Raw genomic sequence first — 17,474 nt, 5'->3', positions numbered from 1 at the left:
ATATTCAAAAAGAGTTAGGAGGCTTTTTGGCGCTCCTTCCCACTACACGCTCGCTCGCTCCTTTCCCTGGAACAAATATTAACTGTGGAAATCAAAGAGATTTCCCTTCGACTTGTTCGAGTCTCAAGCTTCAAGGCTCATGACTCAAGAACTTAGTCGGGTTGGCTCTCAGAGAGGTTCCTAGGGCAGAGAATAGCTCAAAAACCCAAGAATCCTCAGCAAGAGGGTCCAAACGTGTGTCAAAAGTGTGGGAGGATGTGCAAATGACGTCCTATTTATAGGATTGAGGCGCAATACGGCCTGGGAGGTCAATACGGCCCGTACTGGGTTTTTGAACTACAGTACGGCCGTATTAAATTTGATACGGCCCGTACTGAGCCATTTTGAACTACAGTACGGCCATATTGAATTTGGTACGGTCGTACTGAAGTTCAAAAACTTCAGTACGGCCGTATTGAGTTCACTACGGCCGTATTGCAGTTCAAATGGCTCAGTACGGTCGTACTGAACCTCTGGGAGGGTGTATTGAGCTCCAATCCTCGCACACCCTTATTCTAAGCTACTCTAAGACTTCTAGACCTACAAAGAATCATCCTAGGGTCTTCCAGGAGTCCTTCCGGCTGACTTTCCTTCGGTCTTTGAGAGTCTTTGAGCTTTATTTCTGACCCGGACAATTTTAGGGGTCTACACCCCAATGGCCTTTCAACATTGCATTCCAAGGTCACTTCTTATCGTGCTTGTGCAATGGGTATTTGTTGATGTTGGGTGTGTTGGTGTCAAATTTTGACCAACCGGCCTCTCTAAGTCCTTGCACACGAAATCGTAGGGCCTTGCATCGCTCCACGGAGTGCCCTGGAGAGTCAGAATGATAGTTGCACCTTTCCTCAGGCTTGTACCACGATGGGTAAGGAGGGTCCATCTTCTTTGTTGGAGGAAGTCGTACTAACATCGAGGCCTCCAAGAGTTGGGGTAGTAGCTCTGCATATGTGATGGGAATTTTGTCTACTACCTTGTCATCTCTAGGCTTTTCCTGTGATGCAACTCGACTCTTTGGAGCAAAGATGACAGCGTGGACCCCTTCTTCCCTCTTCTTTTCATAAAGCCCTTTTGACAGACCATTGTCCAACGGTGGGGGCTCTATGGTTTCATATCCGAATGGGATGTCTTGTATTAGGTGGGTCCCGATCGCATTTTTATCGCCAAATTTGTGGTCCTCAATGGTTCTCAATCTCTCCTCTAGGGCACCTAGATAACCTCTAATATGGTCGATGTCGTGTTGCATTCTAGTCACGGTCTCAAACATCTTAGCCATTTGTTGTTTGAGCTGTATGAACTCCTTAAAAAGTACACGAATTCCTTCTTGTAAATCTTCCATGACTCTTCCACCCTAAGCGTTCATGAGTATGGAGTGTTGAAAAGCCACCTTTGAGGGATAAAATAATTTCCTATTAAGCTTATTTAAATGATGATGCATGAAGGAGGTCTCTCAACAAAGACTTTGAAACCACTCCTTTGAACATGAAATCATAATGTCCCTTTTCGTAAATTTTTACGATGTGACAAAGGTCACACTAATTGGAGTTCATTAGTCTTTGTGGGAAATCTCCTAGTAATCCTAGGAATGTATATGGTATGCATGTCCCTCCTTTTGAATATCTCTTTTTATTTTATTTTTTGATTTTTTTTGTTATTTTTTTGGAAAATGCATGATGTCCCCTTTTTTAAAGAAGGGGTGTATGCTTCTCACAGATCTTATTTTCACACTAGGTTTTCCTTCATGATAATGTATTTTAATTTTATGTTTTTCTTTACCTTGGGGGAATTATAAAAAATAAATGAATGGTTTGAATAAACAAAATGCAACAAACATATGCTCATACAAAGTAACCCACGAATAGTCACGTTCAAATCCTTGGTTTGTGATCCCTGTTAAGAAAAGTGCGTTGTATAGGATAGTTCTAATCTCACTGGTCTTAAGGCCCCCAAGGTGCCCCCATTATAGGGACCCAATATCTCTGTCGCTGTCACCTGGCAAACTCTAAGGTCTGTCATAGTATTCCAGGCTAGAGTAACCGGTTATCACCTTGAGTGTGATTTCTGACAAGGCTCGCAAGCTTCAAGGCCAAACTTGGGCCGGTCGTAAGTCAACCACTCCCTATGTTTAATTCCCTCATGCCCCCGGGTGTAGGGGGAACTGTTGTGTGCAAAGGTTTGTGTATAATTTTTTATTCAAACAGATGTAGAATTTAAACAGACAAACAGATAATAAAACCAAACAAAGTAAAGGGGACAATATTTAAATTATTATTTTTATATTATTAACTTCATCAATTAAATGGGTCTGACCCTCATTAAACGTTCCCAGTGGAGTCGCCATCTGTCGCAACCCAAAAATTTCCGATCTTGTGACCTATGGTTTAGACATCCTTTTAAAAATCTCATCAATTAAGGAATGCCCGGACATCAGACTAATCCTTAATTAATGGTTTTGAAAATAGGTTCATGGAGTCGCCACCAATGTTTTACTCAAAACATTGGAAAAAGAAAAGGTTTTTAGAAGTCCAATAATGACCTTGATAATCAGAATTGGGTTCGGGGGTCGGTTACATGTAGGGAAGGTATTAAGCACCCCTACAATGCCCTAAATCGGTATCCTATGATGAAGATAATGTAATAAGAATTAATAGTTTAAATATTTAATCCCCTTTATTAATGATTATTTACATGAAAATTAAATTACACGATGAACCCTAAGATATCTACATGATTGCGTTTATTATAATATATGAAATAAAAGAAGAGAAAGATAGAACAAGAGATTGATGAGTAATACCTTGTAACAAGCTTTATTAGATCTTCAACTATGGAGATTTTAGGTGCTTTGCGACAACCTTTCACACTACAATATGTCTCACAAAACTCAAGAAATACAATAGGAGAGAGAAAGAGAAATTTCAAGCTCTAAGGAGTCTTGGACGAAATTTTTGAGGCCTTGAGAACTGTGCCCAAGCTGTCTATTTATAGGCATCAGAAGGGTGCTAGAACGGCCCGTTCCAAATTCTGAACGACCCATTCAGGATCTGAACGTTATATGTTAAATTCTTGCCCTGGAACGACCTGTTCTGAAACCAGAACGGCCCATTCTGGGGTTGAGATTAACACAAAAATGCATTGCTAGAATGGACCGTTCCAAACTAGGTTTTTTAGGCTATTTAGCAGTTTGGAACGGCCCGTTCTGGTTTAGGAGCCCGTTCCAGCCTAAGATTTTTAGGCCTTTTACCTGGTTTGGAACGGCCCGTTCCAGACTAGATTTTTAGGCCTTTATTGTGGCTTGGAACGGCTCGTTCTGATTTTGGAACAGCCCGTTTCAGGCCACTAAAACCAATTTATTTGGGCTTTAGGCCTTCTGATGTCCTGTCCTGTTGTTTGCATGCTTTGGGAGCTCTTTCCCTTCATAACAGAGGTCCATTTCCTTGTTTGTATGCCCCCGGATGAAATTGGGTGTCTACAGCCCCTTATTTGGATCTTTGATATCTTGTAGCCTAAACGACTGTTAGTCTTAGATGGTTTGGTTGGGGTTTTTTGGTTGGTGCATTTCTGAATTTTTATTTCCTTAGCTTCGGCTTTTCAACATGTCTGAAGCTTGCCTTTTTCTTGCTATTTTTTGCTTTTTTGAATGCTTCGTCCTTTTCAACATGTATGAAGCTTGCCATTTTTCTAAATCGTTTGCCTTTTCTATTTAATCGCTAATGGCAAAAAGATACATTCTCCCTGATGACGGTGCTTGATGGAGTGTTTACTTGATGAGTATTATTTTGAAACCACTCCTAGCTTTGGTATTCTATAATGCGTTCCTGGTTTTAGCATTCTCTTGAATCATTCTTGATTTAGCCAAAGACAACATGAAGCTCAGTTGAAGGCAAAATGAAGCTTGGTGGCCTTTTCATACTTGTAGGCTCGCTTATTCCTCCTTGGTAGGTTCTGCTCTGTCTTATTGTTAACGTGTATTTCTTTGTTTGGTGGCTACACGGAACCACTTGTAAGGAGTGCCCCTGATGGGCTAGGCTTTTGATGCCTTCTTTTTGATATGGTTTCAACTATTAAGGCCTTGTTCGAGTATTGAGCTTCCTGCTGTTTATGGGTGCTTCAGCCTGATGATTCCCATAACAAGTAGACACAAACAAAGAATATAGGGATGCAAAGCAGGAATGAATTGATTTTTTATTTTTATTTTTTTCAAAATTATTACCCTTCTATGCATACTTGTGTCATATGCATGCTATGTAATGATGTTTCTACGCTAATGCTTAAAAATACAAATTAGTTTTACTTTCAAGAAATTAATATATGCACATTAATCATTGGTGTGGATCATTATCCTTCAACCATGTCGAATCCATCTTTGTCGATTATTCTTGTTTGAACTTGAGGTTTGTACATTAGGCCATCCTTAGCCTGTGCGGGATATGATTTGTTAGCTTATTAGATTAAGTGTTCCTAGACTGTATTCTAGGACAACTCTAACATTTCTCTGTGATTTTTCACTATGCATACTTTGTGCATCTTTAAATACTATCTTAATGTCATGTAGGTCAAGAGAAGAGAAAGAAAGGGAGGTATATTTTTTGCAAAGGGTTTGTTTAGAAAAGTTTTTCAAAAATGGTTTTAGAAGAAGGGTTGGCCAAGGTAGGTTGGTGTTTAGGATGATGAACAAACACATTCAAAATGGGGAAACCATTTTCCGCGTTAGCTTATTATTTTCTTGAAAGTTAAGTGATGACTTGGGATTGTGTTTTGATTAAATGATCTTTTAGAAATGCCTTTCATTTTTCAGCTCAGGATGTTGCTCTTAGATTGCTGTCTTTGTGGCATTCTTAGAGGACTTTTATTTTTGAACCCTAACTTTTGGCTAGGTTTCCCTCTTTGTTACCTAGCGAGTTTTGCCCTAATTTTTGCGCAGCCCCCTTAATGGATTTCCTGCCAGGCTTTTGTTTTTTATTTTTTGCAACATTTGTGATCACCTTTTATTCCTTCATTAAAAAGGGGGATGCCCCTTGTACTTATTTCGCTTGGACTTTTATCCGCAAGTCATGTTGAGTTTTTCTAATTGATCTTTATGTGTTATCAGTCCTTATTGCGTATTAAGCCATTATTTCCAATGACGTCTCTATTTCAAACGTACTTATTCATTTAAGGTTTGTTAACAAGGCTTAGAGTAGATTAGAGGAAGAAAAGAAATGAAGTTGAAAGATGTATGACATTAAAATAATATTTTTGATTTACATGTGCTCATTTAGTGTAGCTTGAGGGTTCGGACATGCCTCGAGTTCGTGATTTGTACATAGAGAAGAAGAGGGAGAGTGCCCTTAGATATGTTTGAGCCTTTTTTTAATGGTTTCATGCCAGTGCTTTGGAAAGTCTAATGCAAAGGAAGTCATCTCATCTTCTCCTCCCTTAAAGATGCAGCTGGCTCATATCCTAATCCTTGTCACCTTGGGTTGTCTTAGAAGTCTGGTGGCTTTAGTCATTCTTTAAAGATTTCTACCACGCCCTTGTCTTGGCTGGTACCCCTTTTTAAATGGCATCTATGATACTAAGCTTCCATTGCTCAAGACCGTGTCCATGTAAGCGATCCCTAGGGTTTCCTTTATTGTATCCACGTAAGAGATGATGAGTGGCTTGTTGATAAGTATTTCTTCCTTAGCTTGAACCATTACCGGCTTGTCATCCACCACGAACTTAACTTTTGGTAGAACGAGAAGGGTATAACTTGTTCTTGATGCACCCATGGCCTTTCCTAAGAGGCGACTGTAGGTGGGAGCGATAGTAGAGCTTTGGAATAGAAATTTCATGGAGTCTTGCTTCTTAGAGAGAATACTCGAGTTGCCTTTTAATTTTCTACTTAAGAAGACATTGACTTTTTTTTTCTTTTATCCCTAGCCTTTGCATAAGACATATCCTATTGGGATCTTTAGCCTTTTTTTATTTTTTATTTTTTACCTAAGACCTTTGTCTTTGTGAGCCTTTTTTCCTTACCATAATTTTTTTCTAAAACGCCTTTTGCAGGTTTTCGTCCTAGCGGAGTCTTAACAAGCAATGTATTCAAGCATAATGTTTCTTCTCCATTTTGGAATTTTCTTGGTAAGAAAACTTTATTCACTCTGCCTTACGTGTTCGAGAAATTTGTCCTTCTCCTCGGGTTCCTTTCTTTCCTTCTTTGAAATTTTCCTTGTTTTTGGAGATTTTATCTTACAACTCATTAGGAGTGTGGATCCATCCATTCCTAGTCATTCTTCCTATCCTAGTGATTTTGGATCGGTCCTTTGATGCTTGGATTTCGCAGATCCATGACACGACTCTATTGATGGAGGACCATCCAAGGAGGACGTATTCATGAAGGCCATTGGACCTTTGACTAGGTCCATGGTTAGGATGCTAGAGGAGGCTTCTATAGAGGAGGTGATTCTTAGACCTTTGCTCTTCATGAGCATTGATTATGATTCCTCTTATTAGTCTCTTGAGTTTCCATTGTACATATTTTTATAGTTGATTTCTTGTACTTTGTATATAGTAGATACTTGTATAGGTATATTTTTGCCTTTGTATTTGAGAGGCACTTTATTTCCTTTAATAGCTATTGTATATTATTTTTAGGGTAGGTTACTTGGACACTTTGACTCCATTTAACCTAACCTAGAAATACACTCTTTTCTTAGTTTTCTAGTAGTAGGATTGGGAGTGGCATTAGCAAGCTAGAGAGTGTCACTAGCAAGCTAGAGAGTGTTACTAGCAATTGGGCCTAGAGGTGGGCCTAGGCAAAATTTTACATATTGGACGCATTTTACTCCTAATTTTTCATAGATTTGATTTAGCTAGGTTCCATTCACATTGGATGAACCTAACTAAACCAAATCAACATTTTCAAAACCGGTTGGAGTAAAATAAAGTCCAAAGAGCCGGCCACCTTGGCTTGTGTTCACATTGGCCGAATTTCTTGTCTCCTCTCAAGATTAGAAGCTTGAAGCACAAGCTTTTCCTTGGCTTGCTTACCAAGCAAGCTAAGTGAGTAGCTTGCTCTCTAAGCCTCTAGACCATGGACGGTTAGCTAGTCCTTACCATGGTTCCTAGTGAACCATGGTTAAGGCTAGCTTTCTCTCCAAGCTTCCTACTCCTATATATTTGTTTTTCCTTCTTTGTAAAACACTTTTGGCATATATTTGAGAGATAATTCAGAGATTGTTCAGATTTCTCTCTTCTAAAAGTCCCTAAACCTCTTTGATATTCATCCAATTCTCTTATCCCTTCCCTAGAAGAGTGTGGTGAGAATTGAAGAGACTTATCTCTTCATCAAGGAGTGGCATCTCTTGGGAGAGTTCTCCACCAAACCGTGGTGGTTCTAAGGTCTCTACCTCCATTAGAGACCTTAGCAAAGCTTAAGAAGAATCAAGGAGCAAAAGATCTAGGAGGAGCTTGAAGAGGAATCAACATCAATCCGGTTTCTCAACAAGTTTTCCATCATCTATCCTTACCATATGGAGAAAGACTTAGCGTCCTGATAGTTAACTATTTTGGCATTCCTTGAATTTTACCCATTTGGATTATAGTTAGTTTAATCTTTTAAGCATGTCCAACTCGAAAGTGCAAGCTTGATTACCAACAACTTACTCTCCATTATTTTCGAGTAACACACATAGGTTAATTTCTCTTTTTATCTTGTTTATTCATTTACAAGGAAGGATATGTTCTTAATAAATGTGAGACAAAATGCACGGACAATTAAGAATTTATAAATATTAGACTCATTGATTTGTTTATAGGTGAATGTTTAATGTTTTTGACAATATCGAAAGAGAATCTAAAGAAACCTTAGGATGATCGATGTCTGTGCGAAACATGCCTTATTAATGCCTAAGTCTACACTATTTTTTTTTTCGTTTAAGATTTTTTTGTCTTGGTAACCCCTACTTTTGCTTAGAATGCTTTTTTTTTTGTTTCTTTTGTTGTAATTTTGTCCTAATGGGCTTTTGCAAGCAGTGCTTATCAGATTCCAAGAAGGCTTGTTTCAAAATATATATATATATATATATATATATATATATATAATCAAAACGAGGGCCCAACTATTGTATCTTTCAAAATTGATTTGAGTCTTTCTTTAGAGCGCAGATACTGTCATATATTAAAACGTTCACCTTTCTTAACTGTCTATGCATGCTGCTACCTAATCTTACGTAACCTAAGGAAAATAAATGCATGATGGAGTAATTAGCTATCCTAAAGATGTATGACCCTTTTTTTTTCTCCTATACTTTATAATGGTTTTGTTACCTAAGGAGAGATGATACATGTTAAAGATAGGGTTTTTTATTTTTTTATTAATATATTTTTTTTTTAAAACTACCTATATGATGTTAATAGAACGATGACCTTAGAATGTATAAAGGGATATTAATTTCTTTACTTATTTTTTTATTATTATTTTATTATCTTTTATTATCTGTTTTCTTGTTTTAAAATTTCAATCCACTCCTATTAAAAACAAACAATGTAAATAAACAAAATGTAACAAACAAATGCTCAAACAACGTGCACCCACAAATAGTCATATTCAAATCCATGGGTTGAGGTCCTTGTAAAGAAAGGTGCATGGTATAGAGTGGTTCTAATTGTTCTCACCGATCTTTAAAAGGCTCCCAAGGTGCCTCCATTATAAGGACCCAATATCTCTGTCATTGTCACCTGATAGACTCTAGGGTCTGTCCCAGTATTTCAAGCTAGAATAACTGATTATTACCTTGAGTGTGACTTTCGACAATGACCTACAGGCTCAAGGCCATCACTTGGGTCGACTATACATCAACCACTCTTTATGGCTATCCACTCTTGCCCTAGGGTGTAGGGAGAATTGTTGTGTGCAATGGTTTGTGTGCAATTTTTAATTCAAACAAAGTTCAGAATTTAAAAAAGAAACATATATTAAAGGTACACTAAAATAAACAGATAAATATTTACAAACAAGATAAAATGGGTAAATATTTGAATTATTATGTTTATTTTGCTAAATTCATCATTTAATGGGCCTAACCCTCTTTAAGCGTCCCAAGTAGAGTCACCATTTGTCAGAACCTAAAAAAATTTTGATCTCACCCATAGATGATTTTGACTTCCATTTGAAAATCTCATATGTTTAGGAATGCCTAAAGATTAGACTAATCCTTCACCAATGGTTTTTGAAAAAGGTTCTTAGGAGTCGCCACCGACATTTTACTCAAAATGTCAGAAAAAGAAAAAGGTTTTAAAAATCAATAATGGCCTTGACAACCAGAATTGGGTTCGGGGGTCAGTTATGTGTAAGGAAAGTGTTAGGTATCCTATAACGTCCTAATTCGGTACCGTATGACAATTTTAACATATTAATAAATAATAATTTAAAAATTTACCCTTTTTATTAATTAATCATATATCAAACGTCTACATGGTGAATGATACTTTTATGGAAATAATACAAATAAAATAATTAAATAAACAATGAAAGAGAGAGAGAGAGAGAGAGAGAGAGAGATTGATGAAAATACCTCCGCAACAAGCTTTTATAGGACAATCCTCCAAGTGTGGTACATAGGTGCGTTTTGATAGCCTTTCGTTCTACAAAAACCTCACAAACACTCAAGAAAGTACAGAGAGGGAAGAGAGAGAGATTTTGCTTGGACTAGGTCAACTGAGTAGTGTGTGTCGAAGCATCTGCCTCGAAAACACTTAAATAGGCCCTTGAGGGTGTGGGACAACCATTCCTAGGCTTGGGACCGTCGTTCCTAGGCTTGGAACGGCCATTCTGGTCTATGAATTTACACATGAAATAGGTCTTTGGAATGACCTATGATAGCATTGCCGAGTCACTGTTAAACAAAACTAGGTTTCTCAAAATATTTTATAATATAGAGAACTAACCTAGGTCATCTCTCAAGGACACAAGTTCATCCTATTTTCAATTTTTTTTATCATGCAATTGAGTTGGGTTTTGGGGGGATTTTATTTCAAAAAGATTGTAAACAACAATATATATAGAAAAGAGAAGAGAGAATCTCAACACATAATTTCAATATTATCAAATAACGGTTCAAGGTTTCAATTCCTACGGTATAATTTTCATTTTTCACAACAAATACGAATTCTCAACCAACCTAATTCAATTCAAAATTAATCAATACATAGATCTAAATCTAGATTATGAATTTCATTAAAACAAGAATTGCAATTGCAAACTCAAGGTTCCAACAAAATTCAAGAACGGTAATCAAATTGAATTAGGTTGATTTAGGTTATTTCAAATTTGAAATTGCATCTTCTCATTTCTATCTATGATTCAAAATGAAAATTCAATATATCATGAAAAACAAAATTATCATAAATAGAAAATAGAAGAGGAAGAGAGAATTCGTTCGATAAAAATTAGGAACTCAAATTTACCATAGTTCTTGAAACCCTAAACCGATTGATGGATTAGCCTCACCTTATAACCATGTTGCTTAAGCCAATTCCAATAGAGAAGAGAGAAATTTCATGAAAGAGAGAGAGAGAGAGAGATTTTGTGAGAGAAAGAGAGAAGAGAAGAAAGAATTTGAGAGAAACTTCTTGAGCAAGAATTCCCAAATATGAAAAATGAGAGTACCAAATTCTTGACACGGGTCATTAAATGAATTTAAATAAAAAGTAATAGACCTAAATTAAGGGTCCAGCTCACTAATTACATTCCTAACGCCTAATCATCTACAACTAAACAGTTTCAAGACAAGCTGAAAACTTCAGTGCAGGGCCGCAAGCTTGAGGCGCGATTCTGTGCCTGGAAACGTCCGAACTGGGTTTTTCTCCCAACATAGAAGTTGTAGATCTCCTTCTTATATTTCCAGGGACACCAAGTTTTCCTGATTCCAAGCTGTATAGCTCCAGATATGGCTTGCAGAAGAAACTGTGTCAAAAGAGAAAATTATTACGAAAATTTAGTAAAATTTACAACTAAATACTAAATGACTTACTAACACAAATCTAAACTAATACATGAATAAATGACACTAAAAAAATCAAATAAGGCAAAAACATATAAAGAAAGATGTATTAAAATATGAATATCAACCTATTCCTAACTAGGGTCATAGGCCATTTTTTTAGTTGGGAATGACCGTTTTGGGTTTGGGAACAACTATTCCGAGCTTGAAATTAGGGTTGAGTTTTTTGGGCCCTCTAGTGCTATGCTGGTTAGTTTACGTGCACTATTGGCCCCTTGAGGGCCGCTCATGTTGTTAAAGCAGTCCTTTGTTTTTAGTTTTGATAGCTCAGACTAAATTTGATGTCTACAATACAAAACTCCACTTATCTCTTAGGAGATAACCTTGGGACATCATCTGAAAAAATATAAAAAAAACCCTTGACCACCTTAACTAACTATACCAGCTATTCATTCTCCACATTGAAAGAGGATAAAATAACATATCATTAGGCTCCCTCCTTCAAGTGATCATCCATTTACTTAACAGAAACTAACCCATCATTCTTAACTTCAAGAAAGATCAACTCCTTTCTACCAAAATCTATTAGGATGTGATTGACAGACAACCAATCCATCCTTTAGATCACCACTAACTAAACCGAAGGCAAACATATCAAGTTCACCTTATAACAACACACACAAACACACACTATAATAGGACAACACAAACAAACATCAAAATTCACCATAAAAGCAAAAGTAGTAGACACTAATAAATCAACACTCAAAGGATTGACACGAAACTTTAATCTTTCTATACAAACAATACACATAAAAGATTGCATAGCACCTAGGTCATAAAAGATTGAAAATCCTTACCAACAACTTTGCCTTTACCCTTCACAAGTGAAGTTAGTGGAAAAACACACAAAAAGGGGAGTTAAATGTGTGTGTGAGAACGAAGGAATTTTAAAACTGTTTTTAAAAAGAGACTCTTCTTCGTCTAATGAGAATATTATTTTAAACACTTAGAAATGGTGTAAGGTTGGCTTAGAAAATGATTTTTCGTTTGAGGGTTTATCGTCTGCTTGAAGAAAGAGCATCTTATGAGTGAAAATGTTTCTTTAGATAATGAATTGAACGAGTGTGTTTTTCGTCTGAAAATAGTTGTTGTAAAAAGGATTTAACAGTGGATGAAATTTTCAATATGATATATAAGCTAAACAAAAATTGCTTCTAAAGAAAAGGTAAGAAGTGCAAAGAGTTTTATACTGGTCGCTCAACCCGAGCTACGTCCAATCTCCTTCAACTGAAGGGTTCCACTAATCATAACGGATTACAAGTATTCTCAACGACTTTTGGTTCGTCAACTTCACTCATCGATGCTAGTATTCTTAAATCACTTCTGGTTCCCCGAGTATTCTCAACCACTCCTGGTTCATTAACTTCACTCATCGATGCTAGTATTCTTAAACCACTTATGGTTCTCTGAGTATTCTTTCACTAGCCTCTTCAAACTTTACAAACGATAGATGTTTTGAGTGTGTATGCGACTCTCACAAAGAGGATAGTATGGTTTCTACACTCGCTAAGGTATTCAACCTTATTTTTTCAAGGATATGTGTTTAGAGTGTGAGTATATAACTCTCACAAAGAGGATGGTATGGTTTCTACACTCCGTAAGATAAGCTATCTTAGTTTTTACACAGATATACAAGACTGTACAGGAAGAGATGTAAGATTGTTTTTAACGTTCTCTTTTCTCGTTTCTTCACTTCTCTCCTCTTTTCTTCTCAGGTCTTGATATTTATAGCCTTGTGATAAATCGGCCCTTTGTTTGAATTTGAATGTGTCCGTTGAAGCGGAGCTTCTCGTTGGTGCATATACCAGTTCGTTCATGGCTATGTGGATCTTTCATTTAATGCATATGATCTTGCATTAAATGTTTGCTTACTAAATCTGTGTTACGTGAAGTCTTGTGCGTAGTTTTTTTACTTTTATGTCTGACTTCAATCATAACCTAGGTATATCTTGTTTTCTTTCCGTCATTGTAGCTGCAGAGGCGTTGTCTTTTTCTGAAAAGTAGGTGTACTTGCTCTGACACATGCAACTTTGACTTGTAAATTCGCGCTTCTATTTTTCTTCTTTCTTTTCACATTTTTTATGACTTCGTTTGCTCTTCTTATGATTGTAGACGATATATGATATTCCTCGTTGTGAATAGTAACTTCAAACGCTTTTCAATATTCTTCGTCTGCGTCTAGAATTAATTTGAGTCTCCGTCTAAAAGATAGATTTTGACTTTTCCTTTCATCTAGTTTGACTTTTTTTTCGTCTAACTTGACTTCTCCTTTCATATGGTCAGCTGTGTAAATGGAAGACTTTTAATTCTGTCTGAGATGTTTCTTTGTCTTAGATTGTCCATCGTCTGATACTTTTGACCTTCTATTAGTTGACCATTAAGCTCTAGCTTTGTCTTGTTCTTGACTTAGCCTTATTTGATGCTTGTTTTGACCTTTTGTCTAACACCTCAAGACTTTGACTGATGGTATGCCTTGTCTTGTCCAGGCTTCGTTTGTTTTGACCATAGTATATGTAATGACATATACTTCGTTTTTCAGTCCTATTCTTATATTTATCTAAAACACTAACACACATGTTAGAAATAACAATATGTATTATATTTGTCATGTTCAAAACCTTGTTGGGAATTTTTTCGTCTGACTTAACAACAAGTAATAAGATGTGGTAGCCTTAGATCCCATCATAGCAAACACCTAACCTACAATAGTAGGTTGCTTTATCCTTGGAGCACCTCTGGCTTGAGCAGCCTTCGCCTAACAATCTCTCGCCATGTTAGATTCTTGGAGGTGTTTCCAAACACTATTGGCGTCAAGTGTTATTTCACTTGTCATAGAAAAATCCTTCTTTGTCGAGTGTTGTTACATTTTTCATAAAAAGATTGGAGCTAACTTAAAAGTTATCTCTCCCAACACATTTAATGTCTGGTGTTGTGTCACCCAATATAAACGAGCTTTCTATGATGAGTGAATCAATACGTAATATATATAGGAAGTGTGACCATATTTACGAGTTTGTCATTGCATCACTTTCTATGTCAGATGGGTTAAATTCGACATAAAATCTCTTTGTAAAAAGCTCTTTATGCATTGGTGTTTGAATTCTAGACTTCTAGCTTTTAAATTTTCCAACTACTTTATAAACTATTATTTCAAACATACCCACAATAGACCATTAAGATTAGCCTAATGATTTGGGCAAAGGGATTATGGTAGATGCATGAGAACCAAGATTCGATCTTCATTGTCATGTTTGTTGTAACTTTCTTACAAATAAAAAATAAAGGTTAAAATACTTTTTAGTCCCTATAATTTTACTTACTTTACCTTTTAAGCCTTATAATTTAAAATAGATGTTTTTACTCCTTATATTTTTCTTTACTAATCTTTTTTAGTTCCCACAGTTTAAGATACATTTTTAGTCTCCATAGTTACCTTTTTAATCCTTGTTGTTAACTTTTTTTTTTTTTGTAAAGTCATATCTTTTGTGTTGATATGGTAAAAGTCTTCAATTATGTGGTGGTAAAAAAAGTGTCTCAGCAATAAATGTCATAAGTGAAGATAAAAAAGAGGCACGAAATGTTAAAGAATCTAATTGAGGGTAATTCCTACAAAATAAATTCGATATTAGAAACATAAATTTAAATATCTCTACCATATTAACATCAAAAAGACAACATTATAAGCAATTGATGAGGCATTATTTTCCCTTATTTATTTATATTTTTGTACTTATTTTAATTGTTGATGGCTTAATCGCTTATTAATTACATAGTTTTATTGATTGGGCTTTGTTGGGTCAGTAATTCAAATTTTAATTAATTCTAGTTTACTTGGTCTAATTTTTGTCTATTAATTATTTTCAGGTTAATTGTGAAGCATTTTTGGGCTTGGATATTATTTTTGGACTTCAAGAGATAAAGCGCCACGTCAGCACCACATCACCACATCACCACATTAGCAACATATTTACATTTTTGTCAACCTCATTTTGTAATTTCGGGCCAGACAGGGAAGGGGGTCCATTTACGTTTCTAGCGTTTGAGGACCTAAGTTAGGGCTGACCATGCAGCCACCAACATTAAGATTGATGTGACCACATTTAATTTTCTGGATCTTCTTCCTTTTACGTTTTTTGGCTTCTCTACTTGTCTAGAGATTACGTTTTGACATTTGAATGAATACATATTGTTAGTTTCCTTTTCTTCCCGCTGGCTGTCTGTGTTCCTGTTGTTCTTCATTTTATCTACTACATTTTCGTTTTAATGGAAGGCTAAACCTTGGGGTTGGCTCCTTGAGTAGATTGCAATCTCTATTTGAGGTTTTGTTCATATTTTTCACCTCTCTTCCACTTGATTCTTCTTCATTAAATTTTTGTATTAATGTTGTCAACATCCGTTTATGCTTAATGAATCTGGGTTGGCTACATTTAATGCCACAGTTTGCTTAATCCCGTGGAGAGGTTTAATGTTGTATATGTTTGCTTAATTCGTGTAGGGAAGTCTTAAGTTAATCTTTGCTTAGTTGGTTAACTCGGATGGAACATGGATCTTGTTGACAGAGAACTCTTTTGAGAACTAGGGATAAGAGAGAGTTGCAATCTTAACAAGGAGTCAATCTTCTTTTCTTACTGTTCTACTTTGCGTTTTATTGCATTTTGAAGTTTGATAAATCTGAACCAAACCCCCCCCATTACGTGTTTGTGTTTGAACCTTTGATAGAAAAGATTGGTCCTTGGGAGACGATCTAGGAAAACTTCCTAGCACTACATTTACTTGTTTTTATTTGACCCAGTGCGGCCTCGATCAACAATTAACTAAAAGATTAAAAAGCTGAAAGTATATGAATTAAAAATATTTATCTAAAACTGCAAAAACAAAAAAATGATTAAAAAAAGATAAATATTAAAACTAAAATTGTCTATTTTAAATAATAGAATTTAAAAGACAAAATAAATAAAACTATAAAAATTAAGAAAATATTTTAACCAAACATAAATGAACATACCCAAAATATAATAAATTTTGTTCTTTTGGGAGCTAGTCATTACTTACTCATTTCTAAGCATACGCCCGAAGCCAAGAGATATATGCATCAGTGTAAGTCTACCATCATTTGGTCTCATGAATGGTTAGTTGATTTATTCTCGAAAACCTTTTCCGCCAATACTTATTTCGATGGTCATTCACTTTGAGGTCTAATCAAAATTTTTGTAATTTTGTTACCGTGAGGAGCTACTTAGTTTTCTTATTTAACTATTTTTCTTAACTGTTTTACAAGGTGATTTCTTTGACGATAGTGACATATAGGCATTAAATTAATTAACACTGTATTATCTAGATGCATAAACACCTACCCAAAAAGATCGATAGGGTTAATTTAGTGGTTAGAGGGTAGAAGTTGGATAAAAGCAAGAGAGAACCTAGGTTATTTGATCCTCGTAACATCCTTAGAATCTTTTGTCTAGATTGAAAAAAAAAAAACAACCCTAGAAACTTCAAACTATATATAAGAGGAGGGTTCAAACGATACCGGTGTAACTTTTACTAAGTGTTACACCGCACAATAACTTTATATTAAATGTGAATTTTCAAAATCCAACCGTTAGATTGAAAGTTCATATCTCTTAGATCATATATATCAAATTTTGTTAAAATTGAACAACAACTTGAAGGTAATCAAAGTGTTCATATTTTAGTATATTTTGAAATATATATTACGTCAATTTTGTTTTATGAGAATGAAGTATCAAATCATCTTAGATTAATATAAAATTTGATATATATGATCTAAGAGATATGAACTTTCAATCTTACGGTTGGAAAATTCACATTTAATATAAAATTATTGAGCAGTATAACACTTAATAAAAGTTACATCGGTGTCGTTTGAACCCTCCCCTTATATACAATTATATGTATAGTAATTCTAATCTTATTTTTATTGAGACTAAATTAATTACCCACTTGCGTTTAGTGCGGCGTCTCAAATGTCTCAAAGAAGAAAATTCGTGCGTAATAACTCAACACATGATTCAAACGTCATTGGCACAAGTGTAACCTCAAATTTCAAGATTAACATCCATGTGGGACAAATGACACAAATTAAAAAAATAATTCTGATTGGCCATAGACTCACAAAGAAACTATTTCATCGGTTTAAGTATTTTTATAAGTTCTTATAAAACTTTAAGGTCTAAAGTCTACTTTGATCTTTGTAAATCTTCGAGATCCAACTCACTTATAATTCTTTTTTTAAAATAAAAAAGAAAGGCCAAGACAAAACTAAAAACTAGAAAAGTCCCCAAAACAATTTCCTATCAAACCGCAAAACTAAAAAGATATAAGTAGTTCACTAAGACATTAGAAAGGATATAAAGGCAATGATTAGTAGATTCCAAATATTCAACT

Source organism: Cajanus cajan, chromosome 2 (assembly GCF_000230855.2).
Source record: "Cajanus cajan strain Asha chromosome 2, NIPB_CcT2T_4, whole genome shotgun sequence".
Lineage (NCBI taxonomy): Eukaryota > Viridiplantae > Streptophyta > Magnoliopsida > Fabales > Fabaceae > Cajanus > Cajanus cajan.
The sequence above is the reverse complement of the archived record's forward strand: the minus strand, read 5'-3'. Positions refer to the sequence as shown.